The following is a 14,250-nucleotide window of genomic DNA, read 5'->3' as shown; positions in this document are numbered from 1 at the left end:
GACACAGTTTTAAGAAGGAACGAAATGACTGGCTGGGCAGGGCTCTGCAGCTTGCAGCCATGTTTCTGTGAGATCTGACACAGCGGCAAACAGTTAGAAGGAGATTCTAGAGCGTGGGCTGCACAGTTTCCTCTTGTGTGTACTGTGAGCATATGTCATTTTTTCAAACTGGAAACACTAGTGGCTGCAAGGCAGATCTCAGTAGAAGAACATCTTGGGGGGCACAGGTCAGGCTCTGGGTTCGAGTCTCAGCACTGGTGCAGGGGAGAAAGGCAGTTTTATTTTATTATTGTTTTGTTTTGTTTTTCAAGACAGGATTTCTCTATGTAGCCCTGGTTTCCCTAGAACTTGCTCTGTAGACCAGGCTTGCCTTAAACTCAGAGATTCACCTGCCTCTGTCTCCTGAGTGCTGGGATTAAAGGTGTGTGCTATCATACTCTGTGAGCAATTCTATTTGTAATGTTCCTTTTTTTTTTTTAATAAACTTGAGTTTGGGCATAGGGAGGTAAGAAGTGGACTGTCTCCTCTTGGAGGGTACGTGACCTTTGTCAACTTCTGACTTCTCTTGAAGGCACCTGTATGTCCCTGGATTGCCCAAGACAGGAAGTCAGGGGGGAGGGGGACTGCTTGATTATCTGGGACTGTCTCTTCTTGCACAATGACTGGCCAGGATTTACAGAGAATTGGCCTACTCAAACATGCAACACAGTGGGCAGTTCTCTCAGAATTTGGCCAGCCACCAGCTGTACCCCATCCTACACTGGGCATGCCACCCTGGTCATGTCATACCTGACATACTATGCCATCCATCCCTACACCCACATGCCAGTTGTGGGGCTCTGGGTTTAGTCGGCCCACTGACCCTTCTCTTCTGTAAACAGAAACTTAGAATTTAAGCAAATTGTGCTAGCTCACCAACTGTGCCCCAGAACCTATGGGCACCAAAGGAGACACCAGAGCTGGAGAGATGACTCAGTGGTGTCTGGAAGAGGACCTGAGTTTGGGTACCAACATCCATCTCAGGCAGCCTGGAATTCTAACTCCGGGCTAATCCAAATGTCTCTGGCTTCCACAGGCACCTGCAGTCACGTGCAGCTATCTACATATGGATGCATCCAAAGACATATCATTAAAAATAATAAAAATAAATCTTAAAACAGAGGAACTAGGGACTCATGCTCAGGTATGAAAGTGTAACCACAGCCTCTAGGGAAAGCTGAAACAGTGACAGACACCACTGGGGTTGGGAGGTCCTCAGGTTAATGCAGTAGTAGCCCCCTGGAGCTAACCATAACTATCTGGGCTCCTGGAATGAACCAGCAAAGTAACCCACAGACTGTCAATAGCTGGAACATTCTAGAAGTGGAGATAAGGGAGGGAATCCGTGGAACCGGGGAATGGAGTCCAATCTCTGCCTCCAGTCCTGGCTTCTTCCTAGCATGTGCCCTCTCTCTATACTGTGTCCCCTTCCTGGCACGTGCCCTCTCTCTGTGCTCTCTTTCTGTCTCTCTGTCTCTGTCTCTCTCTTTCTCTCTAGGCTGGGTCCCCTTCCTGACATGTGCCCACTATGCTGTGTCCCCTCTGTGGCTGAACTCTCTGGGAACAGGGTCATGGAGACAGGGGTGCTGAGGACCCTGGGATTCCTGCTCATCCTGTGATGTAGGGAGCTCTCCCCTGGGCAAACACCCACACAGGTGGAGAGACCAAGAGAGAAGGTCTTAGGGTCACAGCAGGCGTCGGTCCAGAGCAGAGTGACCATGAGAGGAAACAGACATGGTGGCTCACCATCTGAAGGTTCCAGCTCACAGTCGGATCGCTCTGTTGCTTTCAAGTTTATTGGGAGGTGGGGAGTGGACATGGAAGGTGCTCACTGCATGGTTGAGGACAGAAAACACAAAAAAGGAAGAGACTTCCAACCCCTTCAAGAGCTCACCCCCAGCCGCCTATAAACCTGCTAGGATAAGCCCCCTTCTCAGAGGCTCCATCACTTGCTAGCAGTGCTACACTGAAGCTCAGACTTTAACATGTGGGCCATTTGTGAGGACGTTTAAGATGCAAACTATAGTCGGCCATGACCAGGAGGCTTGTTTAACAAAGGGGTCTTATCTACAGGTCTCCGCTGGGCACCACTGGTCATTCCAGGTCTGCCCAGTGGCCAAGCAGGAAAACAAACCTGTATTCGGGGCCACACAGACTTGCAGATTTCTAGGGTGAGAGCTGACATGGAAGAGAGTATCCCAAGAAAGAACAGTGGTGCCAAGGCCAAGCAGGAGTGGGCAGTCAGGAGTTTCCCAGGGCTGTGGTACTTGCTTGCGCTCAGAGGCAGCGGTCAGGTGTCTGAGCGTGCAGTGCAGTGTTAGACCATGGCTGATGCCCCCACATGCCCCAGGTGCAGTGGGCAGGCCTCCTGGCCGGCTGTCTGGAGGACTGAGCAAGAGCAGGCCAGGCTGGAGGGAGCTGAAACATAATGAAAGCCAGGTGGGGCCACACCTCGTCTGCTGGGCGGCACCTCCTGGCTTTGATCAGTGATAAGGCCTGCATGTTCCCAGGACCCCTGCCCTCCCCCATAACCACCCTGCCCTGGCCACCACTACCCCTTCAAAGCCAGCTCTCATCACCGGCCACAGAGCTGAGAGGGAGAAATCAGAGGTAAGGGGGAAGGGATCACTTGCTTGTGAGCCACTCCCAGGGTGACTGCAAAATACCGCAGATACCCTGGATATGCAAGTAGACCATGTTCCCACCTCGTACACACAGACCCAGAAGGAGGCCCTCTGGGCACCCTCAGCCTGGGCACCTCAAAGCAGCCAACACCGCTGAGCCTAGAGGAAAAAGACACACACCCCCACCCAGTGGTGTTTGTCTTAGTTACTTTTGACCACTTGAAAGTTTTCTCTGATCTGAGGTGGGATCTCTTTGGGGTACAGCCAGTCTCTGTTCCTGGGATGGCACACTTCCCAGACGAGCCGCAGAGAAGCAGGGCTCCCCTGCTTCAAGGCTACTCCTTTTGTGGGGCCATGGTTTGGTGGGGATCAAATCTGCGCAGGCCTCCTCCTGGGGGTGATTAGGTTATGTGTGGCTGCGACTCAGACCCAAGCAGGGGCACATTTGGGTGTGTATTCATGGACATATATTTAAACAGGGATGCTACAGTTCTCAGAAAGTCCACTCGTGAGGACAGTGAGTTGGCTCAGCAGGGAAAGGCACTTGGCCACCAGCTCTGCCTGCCTGGGTTTTGTCCTTGGGACCCACGTGGTGGGTGAGGAGAGAACTAACTCCCGCAAAGCTGCCTCTCTGACTTCTACCCCTGCACACACATAAAATAAGCAAATACAATAAATTAGAAAATTTGAAAAAAGGAAGTCCCCTCCTCTGGTTGGTGGGAAGGAGGTGATCCCCACCTTTGCTCCACAGGCAGTTTCTGGGGTGTCTGGAACAGAACAATCTCAGTGGAGCCTTCCTCCACCATACAGCTTTACAGCCCACAATTCATTAGCGGCGTGGTCAGCTCTGGCCAGGGCAGCGGGCTGCTTCTGAGAACTTAACCAACCAATTTGTCCAGGGGACAGAAATGAATGGCTTCCTTAATGAGCAGCTGTCTGGAAGCCGCGCCCACTCCACCGTGGCATTAGAGGCAATTGGACTGTTATTAATTTATATTCTGTCTCTTAAAGGAGAATCTATATTATCAAGGCCATAGGGGAGCCTTGCTCATCTGCTTTCCAAATCTGTCTGAATTATTCAGGCCAGCTAATGAATTTGTCGTGGCTCACACTCCTTACAGCGTCTAGACGGAATCCAGAGCGTCAACAGCCGTATCTATCCTGCGGCCTGGCCCAACACCGCCGCACAAAGTCAAAAAGCACACAGGCAGTGTCCAGGCTGGGAGCAAAGCATTGTCTCTCCAGACAATGCTCCACGTGAGCGCATCTGGCCGATGCCATGGGAAGAGGCTTCTAGGAGAGTCCAAGTCCGTGGTTCTCTGGCAGAATGTTTAGGTGGAGCAAGCCATCACCATCGGGGTTCAAAGAAAACCAGCCGGACTCACGGCTTGATGATCGCCCCCCTCACACCAAACCGCAGCCAGTGCTGAACTCTGGGACACAGGCGGCAAGAGAATGCAGTTGTGAACTCAGGAGGCACAGGCCCAAGAGTAGAGGGTCAGACCACGTCCAGCTCCTCTGAGGTATGCAGTAGTTTGCTAAAGGGGCAAAGCCAGCCAGGTGGAACTCTTCAGCCTCAGGGCTCCACCTCTGTTGTAGTTGTGGGAAAGGCCGCCATCTTCCATCTAAGGCCAAGAGAGATGGGGGTCTCAATTATGTCTCTCATGATGAAGGGCTGAACCCAGGGCCTCATCTGGAGACAGGGCCTAGGCATGGGTGGCTTCATTACAACAATGTCTTGATCTCAGACTTCAGCCTCTGGATCACAAGACTTTAACTGTCGGTGGCTGAAGCTCAGGTCTGACTTATGTGTTATGCATGTGTTATGTGTTGTGCGTCATAGCAGCTGAGCTAAATCGATGTACCAGGGATGGGAAGCCCAGAGCCCAGTGTGTGTGTGTGTGTGTGTGTGTGGTGTACACATGAGCAAGTGAGCATGCTCTACCTATTCCCCCAGCCCCCAACGTCCCCAAAGCCCTTAAGGCTCATCCAGACTGAAGTTCAAGGGAAGTGCCCTGGGCCTGGTCTCACACCCTCCCTCTGCACAGATGAGCTTGGGGCTCCAGGCTGGCGAGACTGCTGGAGCATCCGCCTCCTTGGGCCCAGCCGCAAGGCCGCTCTGGCAGTTAAGTGGAGCGCTGACTCCTAATTGCCATAATGGGCTTGGGGAGGCATTCGCCCAGTGACTAGTCAGGTGTGAGGTTGGAGTCTGCATTGCCCAGCCCTGTCTCTCCTGTGGTCCACAGTCAGTGGGGTCACCAGGGATAGGCCAGGCTGCCAGGAAGACAGGGTGCTTGGCTCCTCCGCCTGTCACCATCCTCACACGCTCATTGTGTGTCCACTCGTTCGTGCGGGTCAGGAGCCCAAGTGGCACAGTGCTTCTCATACACTACCCAGTCTTAGCCTTGGTTCTTGGGCCATCAGTCCCAATCTACACTTGAAAGCCAGGTCAAAGAGAAGTAGGGTGCCTGTCCGTAGTCCTCAGATGAGAGGAGCTGAGGTCACCAGAGTGGCTCAACCTCCAGTAACACTGCATGAGGGGCAGCAAGGCAGAGCCTGGAGAGCCTCGCTGGTGGCCAGGCCTGAGTTCCAGAGGGGACTGGTGCGCAGAAGGTATTATTACTAGAGGAAGAATCATGTCCAGATGTGCAGGGGTCTCTTCACACTTGCGATCAGTGTCTAATATCCCATATTGACCCCTCCAGGGGGAAGGAATATTCCCCCTCCAGTCGCTGTAGAGGGCTGCCCCTGCTTACTGTGGCCCTTACCTGGAACTCTTGTTTGTCTCCTCAGAGATGCTCACCTGCTAGCCTGCTGCCACTCTGCCATCCGCTGCTGCTGTTCATTGCTGTCTTCTTGCCTTCCGTAGGTGACAGCTTGGCCAAGTGTGGTTGCTCCCCTACACTGTGTCCTCCAGATTCACCCACTCAATCAACCTCAAATCTGGCACTTGGCTGTATTACTTCCTGGTATGGGATTTAGGAACTTAATTTATCTTGCCCCAGGTTTGCAATTGCCCTAGACTCCCCAGGAATCAGGGGGTAGAAGAAAATTGGGGCATGCAGAGAGACATCAGTCTCTATAACCATCAGGGCAGGAGGTACCCAGCGACCCTGAGATAAGCCCAGGAAGAGAACAGAGAAGATGGAGTTCCAAGACAAGCATGACCCTGACATTTTCAGCTGCTTCAAAAGGTCCTGGTCAGTGAAGGCTGGAGCAGTCCACCAGGAGTCATAGGGTGTGCCGTGACCTGAGTGGATGACACAGGGGCTCAGTGGAGCCTGTGGTGATAGGGTGTGAAGCAGGGAAGAGGGAGAAGATGAGGCTGAAGGGAACAGGACTCCAGGAGATGCTCAGCAAGCTCTGCGCTGGGAGACAGCTGACAATAGGCCAGGCTGAGGCACAGAAGCAATGCACACTGAGAGGCCTTTTGCACATCCCATCCTCCTGATTCTGTCGTGTTTTCTGCCTTTCCCAGCAAAACCCAGGGGACCCCACTTCCTTTTTCCAGGCTCTGTGCTTACCGTGAACCTGATCCACCTCTGCTCTGCCTCCAAGAGAAGGGACCAAGTAAAGCTGCAGCATTCCCCATGCACAAGTAGGTATGGTGCATGGAGTTTGGAGCCCCAGCCACCCACTGAGGGGCCTGCACTGAGGTAAAACTCAAACCCAGGTCCCCTGCCCCCAGATGGTGATGGCACTCGCCTACCGCCATACACTTAGAACCACTGAGTGAATGCGCACACAGAGCCTTCTTCCTGTGAGGCTTAGAAAGCAGGTCTTCTTTAATTAATGACTTGCCATGTAATTGCAGAATTGCATGCGGTGGGCTGCTGTCTGCAATGGGCTTTCAAGACAATTTTGGCGCCAGGAGCCTGACGTGGGCACGCTGTGCTTGGGTGTCCAGGGACTCAGTGCCTATCTATCAAACTGCCTCCCCCAGCCCTGGCAAACCTATCCCTTCTCCCACACCCAGGCTTAAGCCCATCTTTTGCCTGTTGCTAGTGAAATGTCACCTCTGGGGGATGCCATGCTTAGTATTCTTTCCTAGGGTGCTGGTCTTTCCTCCAACTGCAGAGAGCTCTCCAGAGAGCCAACCTACACAGCTGCTCAGAGGACCATCATGGGGTCCTTGGCAATTTGAGCCTTAGTTCACTCCTACTCACTGGTCCCAGGCCCAGCATATATACACTATTTGCATTGAGGGCTGCCGCATTTTGGACCCTATTCTGTCCCTAGGGCGCATCTCCCCTCCCTGTGTGCTGCCCACTCACCGGAGGCTGAGTGTGCCCGAGAGCGGCTCTCTTACCTTCCATACTTCCTGACCACAGTGCCTCTATGACTCCATACTTTATGGTTTCCCAGGGCCCCAGGACTGGGTGTCAGCTGCTGAGCAAGAACAAATGGACCAAAAGTTCTTTACAGACATGCCCAGAACACACGACTCAGAGGTACAGGAAGCATAGAGGATGCTACAGTCCCCTGTTATCCCTGGTGGGGTTGAATTGCATGCCCTTTTCACTACTGGAAAATGTCTTCAGGTCCTGAGCCATGGTAGTTGAGTGTGTGACGTCCTTAAAGACAGGATCTTAGTAGATGTGATCAAGTGGAAGCAAGGCTGTCCTGGACTAGGTTGAGTGTTCCTAAACCCAGTGACACACACATAGGGACAGACAGCCACAGGACAGCATAGGCTGTGTTAGTTAAACCTTAATTGTTGTGACTAAATAGCTCGGAAAAAGTTCAAAACAGGAGAGTCATCTGGGCTCATGGTTTTCGAGACTTCTGTCATTTATGGCTCCTCTGATGCTGGTGAGTCAGAGCACCATGGAGCCTGTGGCAAAGGTTGCTCGCCTCATGGAAGACAGGAAGCAGAGAGAAAGCAAGAAAATGACCAAGAGATACAGTCCAGACAACACAGTCCCGCAATTTACTACCCCCAATAGGTCCCATGTCCTACGGTCTCCAGTGCCTCCCAGAACATTGTCTCCAAGGAAAGCCTTCAATACAGAGGCTTCGGGGGAACAAGTAAAATTCAAGCCACCACAGAGGCAAGAGTGGCTGTGAAGCAGGTGCAAGCTGGGAATGCCAAGGGAGCCATCTGTGTCCTCCTCCGAGTGTCAGGATTACTATTGTGTCCACGACACCCGCATGTTCATTTTTTCAATTGTTTTCATTGAACTATATATTTTTCTCCACTCCCTTCCCTTTCTCTCCCCTCTTCTACCTTCTCCCATGATCCCCGTGCTTCCAATTTACTCAGGAGATCTTGTCTTTTGTTACTTCCCATACAGATTAGATCCATGTATGTCTCTCTCAGGGTCCTCATTGTTGTCAAGGTTCTCTGGGATTGTGAATTGTAGGCTAGTTTTCTTTGCTTTATGTCTAAAAGCCACTTATGAGTGAGTACATATCATGTTTGTCTTTCTGGGTCTGGGTTACCTCATTCAATATGATGTTTTCTAGATCCATCCATTTGCCTGAAAATTTCAAGATGTCATTATATTTTTCTGCTGTGTAGTACTCCATTGTGTAAATGTACCATATTTTCCTTATCCATTCTTTGGTCAAGGGGCATTTAGGTTGTTTCCAGATTCTGGCTATGACAAATAATATTCTGTTATGAACATAGTTGAGCACATGTCCTTGTGGTATGACTGAGCATCCTTTGGATATATTCCCAAAAATGGTATTGCTGTGTCCTGAGGAAAGTTGTTTCCTGATTTTCTGAGAAATCGTCATAACTGATATCCAGAGTGGCTGTACCAGCTTGCACTCCCACCAGCAATGGAGGAAGGTTCCCTTTACCCCACATCCTCTCCAGCATAAGCTGTCATCGGTGTTTTTGATCTTGGCCATTCTCACAGACACCTGCATTTTTAAACGAGGGCTCTGGAGATCAAACTCAAGTCCTCACGCCTGCATACAAGCACTTTACCAGCTGGGCACTCTCTCCAGTCTCTAGCTGCATTTTTTGACATAGTCACACTTCTATGCAAGCATGCATAGCCCTTTTGTCCCCATTCCACCTCCTACCACCAATATTTTCCACAGAAATGGTTGCAACCTCTACACACATTACAGGTGCGTTGAATTAAAGGCCATTTTTCCCATCAGGGAAGCACAGTTCATGGCCTTCAGCCTTTTCTTACCCCTGCATAAGGTGTGAGGGCCTCTTTGGGGAACCCAGAAATGTCACTGAGATTGAGCCCCTGGCCATGGTACCCTGAGGTCAGGGCCAGATGCAAGGCGGGTACCCTGAGGTCAGGGCCGGGTGCATGGCAGGCACCTTGAGTCAGTGCCTGGTGCATGGCAGGTACTCGGAGGTCAGGGCACATAGCAGGTACACTGAGGTCAGGGCCAGATGCGTGGCAGGTAACCTGAGGTCAGGGCCGGGTGCATGGCAGGCGCCTTGAGTCAGTGCCTGGTGCATGGCAGGTACTCTGAGGTCAGGGCACATAGCAGGTACACTGAGGTCAGGGCCAGGTGCAGGCAGGTACCCTGAGGTCAGGGCCAGGTGCTTGGAAGATAACCTGAGGTCAGGGCCAGGTGTGTGGCAGGTAACCTGAAGTCAGGGCCAGGTTAACCTGAGGTCAGGGCCAGGTGCAGGGCAGGTACACTGAGGTAGGAGCCAGGTGCAGGGCAGGTACCCTGAGGTCAGGGCCGGGTGCATAGGAATGTCTTTACTCCTGGGGACCCTGGGAAGGCTGAGTGGCAGGTGTGATCTGTCTTCAACTCACCAGAGGATATCAGCAGGCTCCTACTGATCAGGAGTGATTGCTTTCAGCCATGGAGCTAGCCAGGAGAAGATTTATCAAACTGTTAACCGTGCTTATGGAAAATCACTTTAGTGACGTGTGAACATTTAATTAGATAGCTCCTAAATGCCTCAGATTCCACGAACAGCCCGTGAGCCTGGTCGTGAAAGTTCAGGGTCCAAGTGAGCAAGACTCCCAGGCTGGACTAGAGACCCTGCCCAGTGAGGACCTGTGACCTGGAGTTTCTCAGGCTGTGTCCTGAATCTGATGAAGAATAGAGAGTGTGCAGTTAGGGTCCCAAGGAAGTCTCACTCTCCTAGGGAAGCTAACTGTAGCAAGGGTCTGCAGGTGGATGGCACAGGGCCCCAGCTCTGAGAGGATGCCTGTGGATGAGGAAAAAATACCACAAGTGCAGGGATGGAGACTAGCAAGGGAAAACCTTCAACCTCCTTGCTGAGCACAGAAGATGACTTGTTTGAATTTTACACACAGAAACTGGAGGCTCAGAGAAGCCATCTACACTGTATGGCACATGGTTATTCAAGAGGGCAGCAGGAAAAGGCTGGGGGACGGGGCTATGAGCTAATGCTCAGCGTTATAAGACAAGCACACAGACCTGTGACCCAGCACTCGAGGATTCCACCCTGACTCATGGAGCTGAGAAAGGATTTAAGGAGGGGAAGAAATGGGATCCTGACCAAGCCTGGCAATTTGGAAATAGGGAATGAGGGTACTGCTTGGAAGTTCCTGGTGTCACTGCCAGGCAAAGAGTCCTGTCATGCTAGCTGAGAGCGGGTCTCAGGGCTTCTTCATCGGCTGCATGCCAGGTCCTGCCAGGCAAGGTCAGGGCCCGGAAGAAGCACGCACAATGCTCACACATGCACTCAGGGAAGTACATGTACGTATGCACGCACTCAACCTGTGTACACACATGATCTATGCACATATTCTGAGTGCCCATGTGCACACATGTATATACATGAGTGTGCACACCATATATATATATATATTTATGCTTGTGTCCTGCAGGCACATAGTGTCACATAGACAAACGTGTGCATATGCTCATTCCCATTTTGTCACACATGTGTGCACTTCCCCATATTATTCCATACTCCACACATATCAGAAACACATCCCACACTCCCGCAGGGAAAAGCCCTGCACCCCTTGGCTGAACACAAAAGGAGTTTTATTTGCATTTTTTTCAAATGGAATTCAAGGCTCAGAGTGGCCTTCTACACTGCTCTGTATGGCTGTGCATAAAGAGAGCATGGAGAGGCCACAGGTGAAGACTTGCAAGCCTTGCAAACATCCAGCTCACACAGACGCCCCTGTGACACTGGCCACTGGGCAGTCCCTGACTCACTCCATGCTCCCATCTCTAGAAGTGGAGGGGTCAGTGAGGCCCATTTGCACCCTCTGCCCTGCACCAGCATGTGCCCTCTTCAAAAGGCCCATGGATGCCCAGTGCTGTCCCCCATGGTACCTGACCTGCACCTCTGCCTGGAGCCCCAGCAGCAGCTGTGCTGCCAAAGCTGCCACGGCTGTGCTTGGAACCGGCCAGCCACCCCTTGAAGCCCTCAGTGATGAGATGGAACCAGACAGGCGCAAGGAACAGCCCCGCAGTCATGTAAAATGCAAGAGAAATTCTGTACCCATGCTGCTTGCAGTAGGACACTGCCAAGTCCCCGTCTGGGGGCCGTTTAACCCAGGCCCTGAGCAATGAGATCCTCATTTAAAGGAAGCCAACAGCTTAGCATGTTTTTTGAGTGGCATCGTGTGGAGGGGGCATGGAGAACCGTAAGGTCATGTGGCCTCTGAGAACCAATCCTGCCCACACCCAGATGGATGCTTCCAGATGAGTCAGGCCGTGGGAAGAGAACAGGAGTTTTTTTTCTGCAGCCAGCTAGCAGCCTGGGGCAGCCTAGGGTATGATTGACCTGGAGAGAAATCGTGCATCTCCCAGCTGGCGAGCTGTGGGCCGCCCTGCAAATTCCACACACAGGTCACCTCCCTGACACAGGCCGTGATGCCCTCTGCTTGAGTTGGGGAGTGGGGTATACTGCCTGCTTCCCATGCATTTCCCACAGAGCACCAGGGCATACTGGGGGGAGACCAAAGTGTTGGGGACATGCAGACAAGGCTCAGGCTTGGGTTGAGCTAGCTGAGTGACTTTGGGTGAGCCTCCAAGCCTCTCTCCCATGGAAGGAAGTCGCCTGGCATGGCGATTAGCTGCCATGCTTCAACAGAGATGGAAACCCTAAGACAAGAACAGAACACAAACACGCGCGCACACACACACACACACACACAAAGAGAAAGAAAAAACTTCTGGAGACAAAGGAGTTGTGCCTCCATCAGATCTTCAGGAAATGCTGTGCAGAAGAGGGCCCTCCCTCAGAGAAGAAACTCGGGCAGAATAGAACGGGAGAGCTGAGAAACTCTATCAGACTCCTTCCCATGGGGCACACCTGGATGCACAGAACCAGAAGAGACTGAATGAGCAAAGATGTAGAAATAATGGCCAAGAAGTGACTGGCATCAAAATATGGTATCCTAGTTAATGTTAACTGCCAACTTGACATGGCCTAGACTAGTCACTCTCAGTTGAGGAATTGTCCCAATCAGACTGGTCTTTGATGTGTCTGGGATGAATTGTCTTGATTGTTAATTGATGTAGGAGGAGGGCCCAGGCCACCACTGTGGGCAGCACCATTCCCTAGACAGGTGATCCTGAGCTGTTTAAGAACGTTAGCTAAGCACGAGCCTGTGATTGAGCCAGAGAGTGAGCCAGCAAGCAGCGTTCCTCTGTACTTCCTTCTGTGAATGAGTTCCCCGGCCAGAGTTTCCAAGTGCTTCCTCAGCGTGGACCCTTTCTTCCCCTAAGCTGGTTTTTATCACAGCAACAGAATGAAACTAGAACACACCAAAATATAGACCCAAAGAGCTCACAGAACACCAACCGATACAGATGCCAAAACAAGGACAAGACAACAAAAGCCACGTCGTGGCCTGTGTCAGAGTCATGGACTCAGAACAGAGGGAACACATTAAAGCTAGCCCGAGGGGAAGAAGGCTCTGTGGATGGAAGTGCAGCACCACATTCGGCAGTTTTTATCAGAAATCGTGCAAGCAGGGCCGGGGGTTCATGAGGATAGGTCCTGCTACTCGAGAGACTGAGGCAGGAGGATGGAGTCCAAGGGTTCTGTGCTGTAGAACCCTATGCTGACTGGGTGTCCACACTAAGCTGAGCATCAACACAGTGACTTCCTGGGAGTGGGGGACCACCAGGCTGTCTAAGGAGGGGTGATCAGAAGTCACACAAAATGGAATCAGCAATGATGTTCAAATCTCTTCCCCCAGTACCAGGAACAAAGCAAGAATGAGTTTCCTCGTCGTTCTTGTCTGCTGTGTCTACTGAACTCTACACGCCATCCGGTGTGACAGAGCAAGAAGATTTCTCGTCCTTACCGACAAGGACACACAAAACTCCACTTAGAGATAACAGGACTGTTTATAATGGGGGAAAAATTCCAAAGAAGCTGAGGTTCACAAGATCGCAAGATACGTTAAAAACACACAAAAATTGGTGGCACTTATATACATATACGACTGAGGAAGAATCGGAATTTTAAACAAAAAATCAAATATACTAATAATAGCAAAAAATTTTAAAAAGTTCAGATATAAAATTTAAAATATGCTAGGATTGCATGCCTGAAATGAATCACATTGTCAAGCCTAGGTAGTAATCCAAGGTCAGTGAGAAACCTTGTCTCAAAATACAAATGAGCATACATGAGTTGACCTCTGTCTTATACACACACACATACACACATGCATGTGCACACCTGAACACACACAGCTGCACATATACACATACATACATACAAATAAAAGTTAAAAACATAAAAACAACTTTGTATTTATAAAGGACAAATGGCATAGAAATTTTCAGGATGTCCTTTGTTCCAAGAAGGAGTTTGAGGTGTGTGTTATGCACTTGCTTTCTTCCTCAATTCCTGACCTCTTAAGCTCTCAGCCTTCAGAAGCTGCTCTACAGCCCATCTCTGACCCCTTGGATTGGTCTGATGCTCTCTGGATCAGGTAGCGAGGCTACTGCTCATTTGGGATAAATAGCAGCAGGTCTATATCCTCTCAGGTACCAGTACAGTGGTGCAGGGATTATTTAGTGTGTGTGTGTGTGTGTGTGTGTGTGTGTGTGAGAGAGAGAGAGAGAGAGAGAGAGAGAGAGAGAGAGAGAGAGAGAATATGTTGCATGTGAGTGCACCTGTCTACAAGGCCAGAGGTGTGGGCTCTCTAAGGAGCTGGAGTTGCAGGTGCTGGGAACAGAAGCCAGGTCCTCTGTAAGAACAGTGAGTGCTTCTAACTGTTGTGAATATTATTTTAAGACGCGTTACTTTTGTTTATGCTGTGAAACATTTGTTTTAAGGATGTAAAGATGTGTTGCTTTTGTTTATGTTACATTTGTTTAACTCTGTGAAGCTGTGGTTCCTTGCTTGTCTAAAACACCTGATGGTTTAATAAAGAGCTGAACAGTCAATAGCGAGGCAGGAGAAAGGTCAGGCATGGCTGGCAGGCAGAGAGGTTAAATAGAAGGAGAAATCTGGGAGAAGAAAGAAGGAACAAGATAGCAAGGAGAGAGGACTTTAGGGGCCAGCCACCCAGCCACTCAGCCAACCATGGATTAAGAGCAGAAGTAAGATACACAAAAGTAAGAAAAGGAGAAAGCCCAGAGGCAAAAGGTAGATGGGGCTGGGCAGTGGTGGTGCACACTTTTAATTCCAGCACTTGGGAGGCAGAGA

The sequence above is a fragment of the Microtus oregoni genome, unplaced genomic scaffold (assembly GCF_018167655.1).
Source record: "Microtus oregoni isolate MIOR12 unplaced genomic scaffold, Mior012 000049F_ref0000343, whole genome shotgun sequence".
Lineage (NCBI taxonomy): Eukaryota > Metazoa > Chordata > Mammalia > Rodentia > Cricetidae > Microtus > Microtus oregoni.
Note: the sequence above shows the minus strand (reverse complement) of the source record.